This window comes from Gambusia affinis, linkage group LG16 (assembly GCF_019740435.1).
Source record: "Gambusia affinis linkage group LG16, SWU_Gaff_1.0, whole genome shotgun sequence".
NCBI lineage: Eukaryota > Metazoa > Chordata > Actinopteri > Cyprinodontiformes > Poeciliidae > Gambusia > Gambusia affinis.
Window position 1 is genome coordinate 1363838 of NC_057883.1, and position 12467 is coordinate 1376304.

The 12467-nt window shown below is 36.3% G+C and overlaps 1 protein-coding gene across 4 annotated transcripts in view; it reads left to right on the top strand.

Annotated features, from left to right (window-relative positions):
- Positions 1 to 12467, top strand: part of akap6 (A kinase (PRKA) anchor protein 6) — a 168739-nt gene that overhangs the window by 138613 nt on the left and 17659 nt on the right. The window lies entirely within an intron of this gene.

Sequence of the window (12467 nt, forward strand, 5' to 3'; positions counted from 1 at the left end):
AATCTGATTTGGACTTGGTTCTTACTGTGGAAGCAACAGTAAGAGTAACAGCACTGTTGGGTTTGCTGCTAAACTGTTGCCATAGACACCGGTGGATTCTACCATGTTCCGTATAGGCTATAATAAAAAAGCAGCCCAACCCCACTATATCTGACTGCAGACTAATAGAAGGTGATAGTGATGGTCTAATGTTGATACCTGCTACACAATGAGGATTAATGATCCCCCGACTCCCTGCCAAGAACGCTGCCTACTACATATAGAAGAGTCTTTTGATGATGCCTGCCTTTGTGGTTTAGTTTGCAGCTCAGTCTTATGTGTGAGTGTGTGTCTAGTGAGTGTGCTTGTTGGTGTTTTGAAGTAGAGTTTTCTCGTTAAGAGTTGCTCGTTAGGGGTTGAAGGCGAGCAAAAAGGTAAGACATCGCCACAGTAACTGTATCAACAAACAGATCAGACTTTCATCTTCGTCTGCTCAGGAAGGGAGAAAAAGCACTGAGCTCTTTTATCAGCTAAAGAGAGACCACGCACACACACCCACACGCACACACACACGCACACACACATGCCCACACACATTCACACAAAACAAAAAATAAATAGTCCAAAACAGACAAAAAGGCATCAGTAAAATGTGGATAGAGAGAAGAAAAAAACAACTCGCTCTAAATTAACAGTAAGATGAGAAGGAGGGTGATGATTAACGTTTCATCTCAAAGACTGTTGATAATTCATCTGTTGGGAAACAGAAGTAATTTTAGTTTTTATTGCTATCTTTGAATGTCGTCAGGTCATGATGAAAACTTTACATCTTCTCTAGCTTTATTTCATATTTTTAAAAATCTGGTATTACAGTCAAAAATTAGAATTCCAGTTTGTTTGCAAGTGAACTCTCACAACACATTCCACACAAATATTCTGTTAGACTTTGGTTTAATATCAGTTATTACCTGCAAAAAAACCCAAAAATCTCCATGTATGAATAGTGATGTATATTTTTATTTAAAATATTTTATTTGAAATTTAGTTATGTAGATTGTCTTGGTTACTCTTTCTTTGTAGGTACCTTCAACTTACAGTACAGACCAAAGGTTTGGTCTGTACTGTACCTAATATTTCTTTTTATCAGCCATTTAGCCTCTAATTAACACAATATTTTACCATGTAACGTCTTTTGTTGAGGGCTTGGTCAATATGATTTTATTCATGATTTCACACAAACGTGGAATTTAAAAGATTGAATTCCTAACTTTATATTTACATATTGGATATTGGAGGAAAAAGCTGTTTTCTCTCTTACCTTGTTGACTCAGTGACATGGTTCTTACAACTTTTCTGTCAAAGTTTCCTCATCCTGAAACTTAACCATATTCACATAAAATTTAAAAAGGAACGTATTATTAAAACAATAGCCCTACAGCAAAATGTAGAGAGCTTTAAAGGCCTCACAGACAGTATGCTGTTTTTTTATGACTGCAATCCATAAAACAAAACATTAAAAAAGATTTAGATTAATTATGATAGATGGCAGAGGAACTAAAAAATGTTCGAATTCCAAAAAAGTGAAGAAAGGTAGTATGTGTTAGACAAAACAGTCAAAGGTGAAAAAAAAAAATAAATAAAATACTTTCAGAAACCAGGAAAAAAGACACAGAAGGAAATCCTAGCAAGAAGGCAGATATGTGAGACAAAAACAAATGAAAAGGAAATACAGAGCAGCAGGAAGAAAGATAAAATAAGGCAAATTGAAGGTATATGAAAAAATAAATGCACAGACAAATCCTAAAAGAGGTAGAAACTTGATAAACATCATTTAAGCAGCTGCAGTGAATTCATTTTGCTGCATTAGTTACATCTATAAATGCCTTTACTCCCAGAGACTTTATATATTCCCAATTTATTTTCTGCTCCAGAATATTTTAAGAGCAAAGCTTTCACCCCTAAGATGTTGCAGCTTATTGAGCAGCAAAAGAACTTTAGATGATAACTTAGAACAATCATTAAGGCCTGGTGATGTCAGCAATAATTCATCTGAGCTTCACAGAAAGGCTGCATAGATTTGATTTCACCAAACTAAAGTTTCCTTCAATAAAACATTGGACTATTTCTGTTTGTTTCTGTAAATGAAGTTCATCCACTGTCAGTATTATGGAAACAGAACTCTGAGACTGTCAAGATCTTTGAGCAACTTGTTTTGCTGCAAAAAATGACATTCATGTGTTTCCATTTCATTTTAATATTACTGTGTGCAGAATCAGATGCTCTCCATCTTGTCAGACTGATCCTGAGCTATCTTGCAATGAAAAATGAGCAAAGATTTCAGTCTCTAAGGATGTTTTCACACCCAGTGGTCTGGTAGGCTCGGTTTGTTTGGGAACCACAATTACAACATTTGCTACATTTTCAGTTGGTGTGGTTCTTTCGCACTGTGTCAAACTAACCAAATCCTTTGAAAAACCTGCCCACCTCCTTGCCTGTGTACTTCCTCAGCAGTTCTTTGTGCAGTGCAGCAAGAACTGCTGAAGTAAACAACATGAAGACACACAGCGCAACTTCCTTCTTCACAAAAAGGAAACAAGAATGGACTAGCTTCAGATTTTAGCGGTTGTAAGATTTTTCTTTTGTCATTGGTCAAAGCCATTTCTTCGACTAGCACTAGACTCACACATTTGTTATCTTTGTATTTACCCAGAATGCAATGTGCCTAGCTCCATCAAAAAACTGACCACATCTGCAGGGTTTCTCTCTTCTTTATTACTGTTCATATTTCAGTTAGATGAGCTGCTAGCAGTGCTGCTAATTCATGGTCCATTCTGCTGCTAAACTTACTGCATGTCTGTCTGGTGCTGCTCCTGATTAAATTCAAAATTAAACTCCTTCTTAATTAGAAGCTCTCTAGTAGCAGACAGCATGTCCGCGATCCGCAGCTAAACTAAATAATGTTTGGAGTTTTCAGTGACATAAAGCAAGAGCCAATCAACGAATGCGGTCAGAAGTCAATCTTTGAAGTCAATCAGAAGTCAATCAAATAGCTGTGGTGCCATACCCTGCTCGGTGCTGCAAGTATTACCCCTGAAATAGGTATCAAAATCTGAGAACAGCTGGGAAAAAAAACGCACCGGATCTGCTAATGGAAAATGAATCTGGTCAGGCGGACTGGGATCAAGGGTCCAAAAGTCTTTTTTGTATTAAACTTCTGTGTTGTAAATATTGTAAATAAAATATGTTTTACTTCTGATGCTACTACCCCTCTTAAGCAGTACTTCATATATGTTGCTTCTTCAACCTACTGGGATTAGGTGCATGTGGAGAACAAGGATTCTCACATGCCATATTGTGTGATATGGAACCAAGTGCTCTGTTCATTTCTACCATCTTCCTAACCCTACAAACATTATTTCCATTCTGCCAGAGGATTTAAACTGGTAGATTTCTGTAATTTGGTCATGCAGTCCTAATCTCATGTGAAAGGGGATCCAGAATTAAAACAACTCGCCTATAATTTAAAAGATTGTTGGTTCAATTTCAGCTTTCATATTGCAGCATCACTGATACTGAATGATTACATGCTTATTTTTGCCATATGTTAAAGTAACTTTACCATGGAGCAGATGTGGGCTGCAGGCCTCAGGCTTAATATCTGTCTTGAGGGATGAAACCTTGAACAAATCTTTGCAGAAGATTATGGTTATACTCTGTTAATGTCTGCTTTTACATTGATCCAAACGCACAGCTTGAAGAGCTGCAGTTATAGAGAAATATATTTTAAAAAGGACAAAAAAACTTTTGAAAATATGGTGGAGGGTGGAGAATGAGAGCATGAGACGAGAAGAGGAGGTCCAAAACGGGACTATGAAGACATGTACACTGAAAGACACAGCAGAACCTTTAGGCTGTATCAGCAGCAGCAGAGGGAATATGTGTGGGAAGAAATTGTCGACAGGAATTCATTAGGCTCGTTGTGTGATAACGAGTGCTTGTGGTTTTAATTGACTTAATCAACAAATAGAATTAATCAGAGATTTCTAATTAATGGTAATTGATTGAAATTTCCACTGGGTCACGAAGCAGGCAGCGAAATTCTCTTCTCTCTTTTATCATATCTCTTTATATATTTCCTACTTATTTTTGTCCTTGTCTTCTTTACCTCTCATCGTTTCTATTGCTTTTCTTTATCTAAGAATGTTAGTATCTTAATATTTAGGTTTTCTGTCATCTTTTTGTTGTTATTTTCTTGTGCAACTTTTCCTTCTTGGATATTTATGTCATTTGTCTTGTCTTCATTTTTTAATCTGTGAATATCAAACCGTTTTTTTACACTGAGACTGTTTAGTTTTGTTCCCTTAGTTAATGTTGAATGATAAATCCACATGTTGTAGTGTTTATTTAATCCCAATGCACCTCTTTACAGAGGATATGCTCTGACAAAATGGCACAAAAAGCCATATCTCTGAAGAATACTTGAGTTTCAGCATTAGGGAAAGACGGGTTAAGTTAAATTGATAAATTATAATCTGAATATTACATGCTGCTGAATTAAGCTGTAGTTACTTTTGCAAAGCATTACTAATTAAAGATTAATATAAAATTTCAGAGAAATTGTGGACCCTTAAGTATCTGAGTCACCCTGAATCTGAAGTTCATCAATGGTGGTAAAATTGTCTTGGTGCTCACTTCATAAATCTTTAATTTTTAAAGGTTGTCTTAAGTCCAAAGTTAGTGAAAAATCCCCCCCAGGGCTCCATACGAGTCGCGGAGTAATACCTGGCCCAGAGTCAAGAGCAAGTTGCAAAATAGAGGGAGAATGACGGTTGATTTGTGGACTATGATCGCAGTGCTACTCAGTCTGATTAATTCACAGAAGAGTGTTGGGCCGCTCAGATGTAGGCTGTCAGAAGCCAGTTGAGTCTAAATGGGCTTCCTACAGATCCAGATCAGTTAGAAATCCCGTTGGATGCAGAGCTGGTTAGGTGTTAGCCTCTAACTGGGGAGTCAGTTTGGAGGGATGGAGAGGATTTAACACTTCAGACAGCAAAAGTGTTGACTCTTGTTTATTTTCCTGCAGTCTCTCAGCACTCTGTGGCCCTCATGGAATGTGCTAATACACTCTCCTTTTATCCTTTTAGTGATCACCCTCCCTGATATTTATACTCCTGTTTCATTCAGTTCTTGATACTAATCCAGTTTCATGGTTGGCTTAGTTCCTCGTTTTTTTTACTTTTTTTTCTTGTTTGTGATTTTTGTTTATAGCTTTGGCCTCTTAGACTTAGACTTAGACTGACTTTATTGTCATTTTGTATGCACAGGGGTGTATACAGAACAAAATTTTGTTGCATACGGCTCAGGACAATGTTTTGAGGTTCCAATGTTATGAGGTTACTCCAGAATAAATAAAATACAATATAAAGTATAAATATAAATATAAATATTAAATATAAAGTGCAGGAATGACAGTAAAATAGAAGTTATTTCGCTATGTACATGTGCAAGGTATGAAGTGGAGACCAGTTTTTGAGTGCAGTCCAGTTAAGAGTTCAGCAGTCTGATGGCAAGTGGGAAAAAGCTGTTTTGGAACCTGGTGGACCTGCACCGGATGCTGCGGAACCTCTTTCCAGAGAGCAGCAGGGAGAACAGTCCATGGTGGGGGTTTGAGGGGTCACTTGGTTTAGTAAAGTTTACTCCTTCATTACACCACCATAGTTCACAGCCTGCCTCCTCCCTGTGGTTGGTAAATTCAACATTTTTCAATGACAGCATGGGAATCAGTTGAAATTAATTATGTTAGTTTTTTTTTTTTTGTTTTTTTTTTTCTGTGCAGTACTTTTAAATGTCAGAAAATTGTTTTAGTAAAAAATTCCAGGGATTCTTTTACATCTTTATTGGCTTAACATACTTTACTGTTAGACTGGAAGTCTGATAAATGTTTCTCAATATCCCTCTGGGTTAAAGACATGATGTTTTTTTGAAGCTTGAGAAAATCAAATTCACCCTGCGAGGGTCTACAGAAAACTTTAACCAAAAATGGCAACACTTTCTTTCCTATTTTTCAAACTTGGAAGTTTTACCCAACTGAAGGTGCCTGTTGCTGAATTTAGTTTTGGTTATAAATATGAGTAGCCATATCTGTTTGTTTGTTTATTTATTTATTTATTTATTTATTTATTTATTTATTTATTTATTTATTTATTTATTTATTTATTTATTTATTTATTTATTTTTCCATCAGGTTGACTTTGAGCTGAGAAGGGAAGGACGGAGATTGGGTTTGTTTGTCTTTTTTAATTATTGTTTAATTTTTCTTTTTTTGTTGAAGAAAAGGGCTGCTGGATTGTAATTTTGTGATTTTTCTTTTTGCACAATGTTTCATCAGTATTCTATTGAGAGTATTGATTAGAATGTGTGCATAGTGAGATGTGCATTGTGTACTTTTTATTTCTTTCTTTCTTTCTTTTGGCTCGGATAAAAATAAATAAAAAAGATTCCAGGAAATTCATGAAGCACTGATATCTGCTTCAAATGTTGCAGCTTTTTTTGATTCAAGCTAATTTCTTTATTTTTACATCAGATTCATGAATCAGTTTATACCAAACACACACAAGGGGCATGTCACTCATGAAGTCCAGAAACAAATATTTTTATGAGGTTACAGTTGTTCTCTCTTTAGCAACACAACAAGAGAGACGCAGAAGTGATAGAGACAACCTTTTTATCATGATCTGAATTAACTGTCCTGCATCTTTGTTGATTTTTTAATTTCCTTTTTTTCTTTGTCTTGCAACATAACATTAACATGTAATTATTTCCCCCAAAATGTTCCATATGGCTTTTGAACTAAACATATCAACTGCTGTATCTTTTTTGTGCCAATTTTATGCACTATCTACACAATGTTTCATTTCTGTTTTAATTCATTGGTGATGAAATTCTTTAAAAATATATGATTTATTGTTTTTCAGTTAAATGCGTGTTTTATTAATTTGCAAGTTTCTGCACTACAGCAGGTTTTGTAAAACATATCTGTGGAACTGTCACTGTAGTTTCTTCCACCAGAACAAGTTGGTTCTGTATCATGTTGCTATGCCTGTGGCCTAATATCTTGACAGTTGAGTGTTTTGTTTTCAGTTTGTCCTTCTCTTTTTCTCTTTTCTATGTTCAAGTTCTATCCAATACTGACATTACATCTGCTTTGTCAATCTCCACTGCCTTGGTTTTGCTCTTCTGCTTTTCTTTCCTCTCTTCATCCATCCATCCCTCTCTTCACGGCTGGTTTCAGTAATTAGATTATTGTGATGAGGAGGTAGAGGGGCTTAAGAGGATTTTGTTTTTAGGAGACAGATTTAAGTGAGCGATATAGAAGTGTCAGACGCTGTGGAGGGTTGAAGGTGGAATCAGGAAAGGAGTGAGCCTTTGTTTGGTCTTTTTCCTGAGTTGCTCTCTTTTCGTGATGGAAGTTGATAAATGATAAACAGATTGAAAGAAGAAGAGAAAGAGAAATAAAGTAAAGGATGAAATAAACACAACTTAATATTTTGCTCTTGGAACCCACCAAAACATGCCAGGAAAGGCCTGTATGTATAGCAACAAATAAAACTTGACATGTTTTGGGATTGTAAGAGGAAGCTGGAGTAACCAGAGAGAACACACATGCACAGGGAGAACATGCTAACTCCATGCAGAAAGACCCCAGGCTGGGACTTGAACCCAGGACCTTCTTGCTGCAAGGCAGCAGAGATACCAACTGCCACTGTGCAGCCATATTCAATCATTTAAACATTTCCCAATGTCATCACCGTCTACTTTCATCAGCAAAATCTTAGCATGAACATATTTAAAAGTATTTTTCCAGTATATTCAGCTGTCTTTGTTACTACAATATAAATTAAGATCCATATAAACTGTATTTGAGGATCTATGTGTTTTTGTGACTGTCACTTTAGTTTTCTGTTTGAATTACATTTGGATTATTGGTTTTGTTCAGTCTTGTCACTTGCAGGACTCCATACTTGGCTTATTTTTTGTTTTGTGAACTATAGTTCATTCTTGTGTCCTGCTATGTGCTGACCAGTCTAAATGATTGAAGAACTTGTTGTAGTTTTTAGCTTCTGGTTCAGTACAACACTCTGGTATCATTTTTAGATTCCCATCGGTTAATTTCTGCAAGAGCCATTTCCTACAGTCCCCTGTTCAGATCACCACTCAGCTGTCATGTGGGACTCCATAGCATTTCACTTCCATTCAGTTTATTTATACATTGCCTATTTCACATACATTACAATCAATCCTACTTATCAGACAATGCAACAGGTTCTATTAATGAAATTGGTTTAAAAATATTTCTATCTAATGAAATGCAGCAGATTGCATTGTTGTCTTGCTGTCAGTCTTTGTCTTGCTGGTGTCCATTTCCAGCAATCATTGGGCTGCAGACCAGATACACCCTGGATAGGTCACCAGTCCATCACATGGTACAGACAAACATGCACACACACACTCGCACCGAAGGACAAATTAGACAAAACAATTAGACTAATATGTTTTTGGACTGTTGGAGTAATAAGTATGTTAGACTCCAATGTAAACTGAATTAGTCATGGTTCTGCAATGGGCCAGTCAAAATTAAAACTTCCACTTCATTGAAATGACTCAAAAAACCTAAGAGAACTGTGCACAAATAAATTCCTGTAGGACGCAACAAAATGAATCATCCCCGTCATAAAGACGATAGCCTCAAGTTACAAACTACAAGTGCTGGGTGGACAGGATGTTCAGTTTCAAGATGAACAATCAAATTTCTCATCAAAATGTTCAACTTATTGTTGCAACTGTAATCTAGCTAAATATAGTGTATGTCTGTCGTTCCTCTGTGTGTTCTGCAGCAGTCGTCTGATGCAGTGCAAGCCTCACTCAGTCATTTTGTTGTTTAAAGCTGTCTCCTTCAACTTAATACATATCTCCTGTTTGGAATAAATTTATTTGCCATCTCACAAACACACCCTCAAACACACACTGAGCTTGTCCTCTTGATCCCGTCTGCAGTATTCTGCATCCCCATCTCCTGTTTAGACAAGCAGCCGAGCCACAAATATGCTAAACTAAAGAAAATGAGGAGGAGCAGAGGAAAGAGAGAAGTAGTGTTGAGTGTGTGTGAGAAAGCTGCAGAGTAAGAGAGTGTGCGCACGGAAGACAGGGACAGAAAAGAGAATCCCATTTCATTGTAATAGTGTTTAATATTTATTGGAAAATGTAAGGAAAATGTAAAAGAAGTGCTTTTCAGTAAGCAGGCAGGATTAGCATAAATAGTTTGGGGCTTGGATGTGTTTGGTCTCGCTGCTCAGGAGTAAGACTGTCCCCTCGTTTCTCTGGAGCACACAGAAATATATGCATATGTTTGCACATACACACACGCACACACCTATACACACACATATCTATGCATGCTTGTGCACATACCTATATGAGCAAACATTCAAACATGCAAACACACACACACACACACACACGCAGACTGACCTTTGAGAATGAAAACTCATCAGCATATAGTAATTTATAATAGGCTCTGCCAACCCTTCTTTCTTTCTTCTTTTTGCATTTATTTAGCAGTGGCGGGGTGGGAGAGTTTTGGTGGATATTTTCACTTCTTTTACATGTTATTCCTCATCACAGATCTTTGTGTTGAATTTAAACTTGCATTAACAAAACATAATGAATTATACTACCACTAATTGACTTTCAACTTTTCTGAATGATGGATAAAAAAATTTATTTGGCTCATGCTTGGACAGAGCAGTTTTGTAATGTGACAGAGAAGCTTGTATGACCATATTTTGCTGTAGTGAATACTAATTAAGAACTGCATGGCTGGTTAACTCCAAAAAGACTCTGATATCATAAGTTTATTATTTAAAATAGAAAATAGCTTTTTGGTTTTAGCTACAAAAGTTGGTATTCAACCATAATGTCTTTGCACTGTTATGACCCGTCTCGGGGTGGCCAGATCATAACATGAAGGATCCATCCTCTTCTGATCTCAAGCAGCCAACAGAGACAAAGTTTAACATTTTATAATGATATTTATCTTCAAAAGATGTATTTTTGGAAAAGTGATATCTTTATAGAAAAATGGTTCTCAATTCAAGCATTCATTTCAAATCATGGAAATTACGATTAATGAATGGGAGATTCCTCTGTATTTTTTTTATTTATTTTTTTTCATTTATTTGTTATTTTTTACTATTGTTACTGTTTTTTCTGGTCTTTTCTTTAAGACCCTCGACAAACAAAATCCTTTTTTAAAAATATATCGTGAATTTCTACATGTAATCTGTGAGATGCGACACGTCCTGGAAAATCTGAACAAAAAGTAAAAAAAAAAAGATTTATTTTTGAAAAAGATGTTTCCAGTGGCATATATGGCTTCAGAGTGAGTTATAGTGCAGAAAACAACAAACAAAAGGAAACAATCTGAATATTAACCAAAACTTACCTATTTGAAAGTAAATGAACCAAATGACAAAAACTTACCTCCCTAATTAAGAAAAGAAAAATAAGGAAACATAAACAGCAGCTCATTCCTACAAACTCCAAGAACTTTTACAAAGAGCGTTTAACAAACAAGCAGTATGGCCGTTTGAGATGAGCCAAGGATGGATGTCAACAAGTCAGCAGATTTTATATCATTCACCTCCAGCAGGACACCGATTGGACAACTCTGGCGTCTTCTGGGAGCCAATCAGGGATGAGCAGCTGCGCACTCATATTTGCATAATCAAGTTTACGGCACCAGTCATAATCGCACAGTGTACATAAGAAACAGATGGGAAACTACAAGGCCAATTATTTTGAACATTTATTTATGTGCTTGCCTTGCCTCTGCTTGGATTGTGGTTCTTCAATATTGACGCTGAAAGGGGATATTTCACTCAGGGCAAAAACAGAAGTTCTAGTCGTGGCAATGACCAAGGTCCAGGGTCTTAAGTCATATAATGAGAATTTTATTAACTGGATTTAATGATAGGTCCATCCAGTCATCAATTGTGGTTAATGGGAGGGTTGAAGGCAGACACCACGTTGACTTTTCTGCTGGTCGTCATTTAGACTGAGGGTGTCAAAAATATTCCATCATGTTAAATTGATTGATGATATTGACATAGGATATTCAGTTGCATTACATTTATATATGGTTAAAATATTTTTGAAGAATCCAGATTTCCTTTTGTCAGTTCAACAGACCGGAGCAAAGGCATGCACTACTGCTGACGTCTATCCATCTCCTTCTTCATCCAGCTATCACTCTTGAGCGACACTACTAGATATGTCAACACCTCCAGTGGAGGCAGACACCTCTAACCCAGAGGCATCAATCTCCCTTTTTCAGCTTGAGAGCCATGGCCTCAGACAGAAAGAAGCTGATTCTCATCCCAGCTGCAAACCACTCCAGCCCTGGCTGGAGGTCATGGAATGAAAAGGCCAACAAAGCCACATCATCCACCAAAACCAAAGTTAGAATGCAGAAGTTCCCAAATCAGGCATCCTCTTCTCAAAAACAACACCTTGATACCCAACACACAAGCAAAGCACTCATATAGCAGATCACCACAGTCCTTTCACTCATCTTGGATCCTGAGTTTGATGTAAAATCAAACAATACGTGGATATTTGTGGGACCAATGATATGCATTCACAGCTTTATTACCTGCTCAAAACTGATATCAACTCCAGTCATTAGAGTTAGCAATTAATCTGATGAATGTAATTTGCATGTGGTAATTATCATGGCATTTAACATGTAATTAGTGTGTGCTAATTGACATGTCAGTGGACACTTTACCAATGTCACAACTCTAGAAAACATTTTGCTTCAACCCCAATACAAAGAATATTAATTGGGCTGTTTTGTGAAATGTGGCAAAGAATAGATAAATGAATGAACATTGTAATAATTTAGATACACTACAAAGAACAGCCAAATACAAACAATGTTTCTTATTGTTTAATACCGTAATGTTTAAATTTATTTCCAATCATATAAAAACTACAGAAATTCATAGGAATAAATAAAATTTTCAGTGTCAATATTTGGATTGTTTTATTGGTGCTGCCCTCCTCAAACAGAGCTTAAATCTATCAACAGCATAACTGATTTAACAAGCAATTCATGTCCATCATTGCACTGTTTAAAATGCACAGATGTTCCGCAAAATAACTTTACTGCACTCCAAACTGCTAACACAAAAATTGAAAATTAATTTTCATTACGTAACAGTGTATGGGATTCTATAATCAGTTTATTTAGTATTGCACCTTGAAATATCTGTAGAATTATTTCTACAACTGTACACAAATCTTGAAAAAGGTTTCTAATGTCTGTTTTGCTATTTATGAAATCATTTGTGGTTTTGAACCTTTGCCGTAGCACAGAATTAACCAAATAGAGAGAATTACATTTTCAGCGACAATTTCTTTGTTTGACA